Here is a 7,500-nt window from a genome sequence, read left to right as displayed (position 1 = left end):
ATAATAATAATAACAATAATAATAATAATAATAATAATAATATAATAAGAAGAAGAAGAAGAAGAAGAAGAAGAAGAAGAAGAGAAGAAAGAAGAAGAAGAAGAAGAGAGAAGAAGAAGAAGAAGAAGAGAGAAGAAGCTGAAGAAAGAAGAAGAAGAAGAAGAAGAAGAAGAAGAAAGAGAAGAAGAAGATTAGTAATAATAATAATATAATAATAATAATAAAATAATAATAATAATAATAGATGGTATTTGTATAGCGCATTTTCAAAAACATATAATGCTCAATGCGCTTTACTTTGGTTGAAAAAAAATGCATCTCTTGTGCCTACAATCATAACCACCCCCCTTACACACACACACACACACACACACAGACACACACACAGACATACACACACAGACACACACACACACATACACACATACACACGAAGACACAATTGAATATGCACACTTTATTACATCCCAAACAGAAAATATTTTGCACAGACTTATTACAATTTACACAATTAGATGAAAAGATAATCGGAATACGATGTATATATAAACATGGAGCAGTTCCATAGCCAGAGCCGAGCTTTATATGAATAATTTCACCACTGTAAAATAGTTAAATCTGTCAATATAAATTGAAAATGATAAAGATTGCAAAACAAATAAATTAATAAATCAATATTTACATTAATTGAAATAAAAAAGCGGAATTTTATATAAAATGTGTTTTTTTTTGTAATTAGAAAGCCTAATACTGGACGGCAGAAATGATTTTCGGTGTCTCTCTGTTTTTGTTGAAATAGAGAAAGGGCGACAACTCCTTCCTGACATAATAAATGATGGTCTTAGTGGATTATACTGGTCATTTAATATTTTAGTTATTTCACTAATACACAATTTCTCGCATAAAAGATCTACTTCGTCAACATCATTAAGTACCATTTAATGGATTTTTAAATTTTGAATTTAATGTGTTCCTTTCCACTGCTAAGCAATTTCCTCCTCAAGTTCCTATACAAACGGACAAGGCACTTGCGAGTGCTGCTTTATAAAATAATGTGCAGAGGGTTTTATCCATTCTAAACTGAGAAAGGTTTGATAAAAACAAGTAAGTCTGCACATCGTATGCTTAATTATTTTCAAGTGTTCATCCCACTTGAGCCTGTCATCAATCGGTACACCAAGGTATTAGTAGTGAGGAACTCGCTGGACGAATTGGTCCTTTAATTTTAACTGTTTTATCTGTTCCTTTACTAGTTCCCTTGTATTGCTTATGTTAAGCTCCAGGTGGTGGGCATCACACCAACACACAAATTTATCAATTTCTTGTCTATAAGCCACTTCGTTGCAATTTGTTAGAAGGCCTTGAAGAGCGGCGTCATCTGCAAACTTTATTAAAGGTACAATCAGGTTTTGACTTCTACATTCGTGTATATCGTAAATAATATAGGGGATAATACACAACCTTATTTTTGTACTTGTCTTTACAACTAAATATAACTCTCTTAATCTCTTTTTGTTTTGTTTTAAGATCTTTTTGTTTCCACTAGTAAAGAGAGTTTTCTTTTGGTTTAATTATCGTTTTAGATCTTTGTTATCCAAGGCTTGTTGTTAGGATGGTATCTTATTTCTTTTTTACAACTCACTAGTTGTTCACAAAATTTTAAATACTCACTCACACAGTCATTCAGCTCATCCACACTTTTGCATGATTCGATCAAAACATTTCTGTCGGTGCATTCAAAACAACCACGCTAATCTTCACACACATTTCCGTTCCAAATCTGTACACTTGTCTTTACTGGTTTTACACGTTTAAAAACGGCGGTAGGTGGGGAGTAGTGAGAGCATGCAGTGGTCAGATAAACCTCATGGGGCACGGGTGAACATTTATAATTAATTAATGCATAAGATGAAAATAATATTAATTACTAAGATGACAATAATATGAATGATTATGATGGCAATAATATTAATGATTATTTTGACATTTAACAATAATGGCAGATGAAGAGAGATTATTTTATGTCATGAGAATTCAGAAGTAACAAATGTATATCTGACAAATTATAGGATGTTTTATTTAATCTAGCGAGCTTCTCATTACATGAGAATTTCATATCTTTTTAAAAGATTACTGTCCAAAACCCCGCTGCTAACAATAAATGTTAAATAATTCCAGATAGCAGGAACAGCATGAGTAAATACACGATCAGCATAGGTCTTAGATCCTTTTCAGGAACAAATAATTTTGATTGAGAGTTGGATCTTAAAGAGCGTGAGGGAGTGTAAACATTTATCATATGTGATATATAGGCTGGAGAAGTCTCATTAAGATGATTATAGTACATTACAGAAATTTTATACGTAATCCTAAATCTAACAAGGAGCCAATGTAAAGTCCAAAACAAAGGCGTGACATTATTAGACCTACTTTTTTCCTTTTCAAAATTAATTTTGGCGCTTGATTTTGAATGGTCTGCAGTTTGCTGAAAACATTATCATATGGAATATAATGCATGAGCATGTTATAGTAATCAAGTCTATATAACATCAAAGAAGAAATGAGGGTTTGGATAGTCTTTGCTCTAAAAAAAAATAGCCAATTGTGAAATTCTTCTGAGCTCGACGTATAAAGTCTAACATAAATTATCGATATGGCAATGCATGGAGAGGATAGAGTAAAACTAAACACAGATTTATTTCTCTGTCAGTAAAATAGATTTTTTTTGTTTTCAATTGTATATAATACCATTTTTATACTCACTTTTATTATATTTTTATGATCACACAAAAGAACTTCCGTTTTGAACCTATTTATAGTCATCCAGATTTTTACATTTTCTAAACAAATTTCCAGGATTTTAGTTAAGGAATCTAATTCAGACGGATGGTCAGAGCTATAAACCTGGTTGTCGTATGCATACAAGTGGTAGCTGACCTCATGCTTCCTTATTATTCCTCCCACTGGTTGTGTAAAGAGAGTATAAAGGAGAGGGCCTATAACCTTGGGGCACTCCATAATTTAAAGTTTGTAGGTTAGATTTTATGTTGTCTATCAGAACTGATTGTTTACGCCCGTCAATGTAAGACTTAAACCATTCTAAGGCGTTACCTCATACACCAAATGTCTTTGACAAACGTGTAATTAATATTGAGTGATCTATAGTTTCAAAAGCTGCGCTTTGATCTTAGCTTAGATTAAGATTAATGACTAAGATGACAATAATATTAATGATTATAATGTCAATTATAATAATGACTAAGATGACAATAATATGAATGATTATAATGTCAATCATATTAATGATTAAGATAACAATGATTTGAATGGTTATGACGTCATTCATATTAATGATTAATTGACAATAATAAGAATGATTACGATAGAAATAATATTAATGACTGAAATGACGATTATGCGAATGATTATGATGTCAATAATATTAATGATTAAGATGACAATTATGTATCACAATTCACATTTAAACAATTTTACGGAGTTTAAGTTTAATGGTAATCATGAAGCTATTAAGTAGTAATACGAGACGAGATCAGGCTTTCGGGCGAGAAATCCATTCATTTTTTACAATATATAAACTGAACACTGTATATAAAATCATAGCAACATAATGGGAGGGAATAATAATAAAAAAGGAGGGCGTATTACTACCTGATTTCGTAATTACGAATAAAATTCATAAAACCGTTTAATCGTGAATAATAACACATTATTTCTTACATTTCGAAGCAATACGAGATGTTCCGAGCAAGGTGTTCAGATGACAACAACCATTATCAAAATTTAGTTAAATCCTACCTCAATTTTTTTAAGATCAAGAGATTCGGGTATACTTTCTTCCGTCAAGCTAGAGAGAGTTTTGAATTTAAAAATGGCAATAATATGTTATAAATGTAGTCCCTGTCTACTTTTTAATTTCAAAAAACTATTACATCACTTCACAACTTCCAAATCACTGTCATCATCTGATAAAAATAAACCTTTAGTTCCTCTTTTTAAATACAATTGTTTTGGCGGGTGATTCCTTTCTGTCATGTGACCCCGTGTTTGGAATACTATCCATAGGACTATCAGAGAACAACCAGCTATTAAATGGATTCAGTAGTCTGATGTCACGCCGCCAGTAAATGGCCGCCATCTTGGTTCTAAACAAAGAAAATTATTACTTTTTATTCTTCAAGTTGGCTACAACTTTTCATATGCCTAGTGATCAGAATGTATAAAACTCAAAACATGATCAAAATTATGGGGATTTTTTCCTCTGGATACGCTTTTATGCTCGCCGGATAAATATTTCATACGGGCGTCCGCCATTGTCCCGATAGTTTAGAGTCAGCGTTACTAAGTTATCATGCGTCATTATGAAGGAAGTGACGTTACGACTGTTGAAGAGTATTCCAATAAATCAGAAACAAATCATTTCCTTTTCCCGTCTTCCTATTTTTAATCTGAGACATACTATAATATGATTATAACACTATGTGTGCATATTCAATTGTGTCTTCGTGTGTGTGTGTGTGTGTGTGTGTGAGTGTGTGTGTGTGTGTGTGTGTGTGTGTCTGTCTGTGTGTGTATAAGGGGGATGGTTATGATTTGAGGCACATGAGATGCATTTTTTTTCAACCAAAGTAAAGCGCATTGAGAATTATATGTTTTTGAAAAAGCTCTATAAAAATACCATCTATTATTATTATTATTATTATCATCATCATCATCATCATCATCATCATCATCATCATCATCATCATCATCATCATCATCATCATCATCATCATCGTCATCATCATCATCATCATCATTATTATTATTATTATTATTATTATTATTATTATTATTATTATTATATTATTATTATTATTATTATTATTATATATTATTATTATTATTATTATTATTATTATTATTATTATTATTATTATTATTATTATTATTTATTATTATCATTATTATTATTATTTTTATTATTATTATTATTATTATTATTATTATTATTATTATTATTATTATTATTATTATTATTAACAACTTTTAAAATATATTTTCTTTCCTCTAAAGGCTAATAATGATAACATCCTTCAATACCTATCCACGACAAAATATTCACATATGGGTGGATTTTGGTTATGATTAATAATATTCTTAATAAATTCAATTCTATGCCGATCATTTTCTTAAACTGATCAATAAAACCTGCGATTTCTTTATTCTTTTGAATTCAAAACCATCACAGATTTTAACTAAGCGATAAACTAAATAAAATTGTCTAAATGTTGTTTTACACATTGAAATATAATTTAATTCACCACCTCCTGTAAGGAGAGAATGTAGAAATGACTGTTGGATCAAAATCATACAGAAATTAAACAGTATTATGTAGCTGGATTAATCCCCATTAAGCCTTCTATAGATCATACTCTGGAGATCTAGAATTTGTAATCTCTCTTCCTATGATATGGATTTCAACCTGTCACGTCTATGTAGGAGGGTGGCAAGGAAGGAGATAGGCAAGATAGGAGTCAAATAGTTTCGTATAGACTAGCGTCGGGTCCCGCTTTATTTCCCTTTTATTGTCGAAAAGCTACTGACACTTGACTGATAGTAAGAGAATGTTTTAGATTTAAAGAAATATGTAATAGAAGTTGTAGTGTATTCGCACATTGTATAGGGAAGGTAGGTTCAGAATGTAGGTATTAATCCCCGTAAAAAAGTATTTTAATATAAATCAACAGAATTGCCTCATACTCATACAGTAACAAGTCAACACATAATTTGCCAAAGAATAAGTGCTGGTTTTAATTCATTAAATGGATACTTTGAGTATTAATCTTCATCCCCTATCACAAAACTATTCATTTTTCTTTAACATGCCTGTGATGCGTTCCAAGTTTCACATCCATACAGTAGGACAGACTTCACGTTTGAGTTGAAAAGTCTTAGCTTTAGTCAAAGGGAGATATCTTTAGTTCTCCAAACTCTATTCAAAGATGTGAATGCAGCCTGTGCCTTTCCTATTCCTGCTTTCACCTCTGATTCCGTGCCTACATCCTTGCAAATTATACTTCCGAGACAGCAGAAAATGTGTATATCTTCGAGTTCCTGATCTTTTACTTTGATCTGCTCCCTTTGACGCGTACCTATCCTCAAGCCCTTTGACTTTGCAGGGTGAATTTTTAGACCAATTGATTCCGAGAGGCTGTTTATAATTGTGGTTTTTGCTTGCATCTGGTCCTGGGCATGGGACAAAAGAGCCAGATCATCTGCAAAATCCAGATCATCCAACTGTGTCCAGAGGGTCCACTGTATCCCATTTTTTCTCCCTTTAGAGGTTTCCTTCATTAGCCAATCAATGGCAAGGATGAACAGGAATGGTGAGGGCAAGCATCCCAGATATCTAGGCTAACCCAATGAAGAAAGGCTTAATTATTATATATGTGACCAATAGACTAAAAACGGTATTAAATCGGAATGAACCATGTGATTGTAACTGAATATTGAGCCAAACCTGTAAGATTTGAGTTTTGAAAATAGTCTTTATTAAGGGGAGATAATTTCGTGGGTTCTTTTTTATTTTTTTACAAATATAAACCTCAATTTTCTTCATCTTCTCCATTGTGAAAAATACTCTTTTGACTCGCTGAGTCACATAATATGTGGACATTTCTACAGTCGGAGCATCGGCCATCAATCTTTCAAGTCTGATATTTCTGGCTATAAATTCAATTTTCAACATCTTAACCAACCCGACTTATTATCGTTTTGAGGCGAAGGGTCATATATATATATATATATATATATATATATATATAATATATATATATATATATATATATATATATATATATATATATATATATATATATATATAAGATGTTAAAAACTGAATATATAGCCAGTTATATCAGACTTGTGTTGAGTTTGTATGTTTTATTGAGGAGAATGGATACCATATCTAGAGTGCTAATGCCAACAGTTTATATTTTTGACCAGTTTTCACATGAAATTCGGCTTTTAAGTACGTGGTTCGTTCAGAAATAACACTGTTTTGAGAAGATGGGTCACAAAAAGCTAGTAAGGAGAGAGTTAAAGCCATCTTCACCAAAGGGCTGCGGTTTAGGACATCATCATCATCATCATTGCCTTTTTCACACTGGGTCAGGGTATAGGCCACAAACAAACAGTTTCCATCCTTCTCTATCCCGAGCTAACTGTTTTATCTCATTCCATGTCTTAACATTTCTCTGTAAATCAGCTTCTTTAATTCTTAATTCGAAGCTGCTTGTTTGGCGAAGACGTAATCGGGTCAGCAGAGTCCTGTCGAATATTCAAATTCTACTGTTTCTTGATATTTCTTTCCATGCCCACCCGGCTTCACATTGTTTCAAAACTGTATTTTGAAATTATACACCCTTTAACTTTTGGCATTTTAAAATCGAATTTCCTCTGATAAATAAGATAAATGCCACATTAATAATTATTATTTCA

The 7,500-nt window shown here is 31.8% G+C and overlaps 1 protein-coding gene across 3 annotated transcripts in view; it reads left to right on the top strand.

Annotated features, from left to right (window-relative positions):
* LOC144958957 (uncharacterized) overlaps positions 1 to 7,500 on the top strand; it is a 54,847-nt gene that overhangs the window by 16,362 nt on the left and 30,985 nt on the right. The window lies entirely within an intron of this gene.

The sequence above is a fragment of the Berghia stephanieae genome, chromosome 13, assembly GCF_034508935.2.
Source record: "Berghia stephanieae isolate SIO BIC M18660-M18661 chromosome 13, UCSD_Bste_1.3, whole genome shotgun sequence".
Classification (NCBI taxonomy): Eukaryota; Metazoa; Mollusca; class Gastropoda; order Nudibranchia; family Aeolidiidae; genus Berghia; species Berghia stephanieae.
The sequence above is the reverse complement of the archived record's forward strand: the minus strand, read 5'-3'. Positions and strand labels throughout refer to the sequence as shown.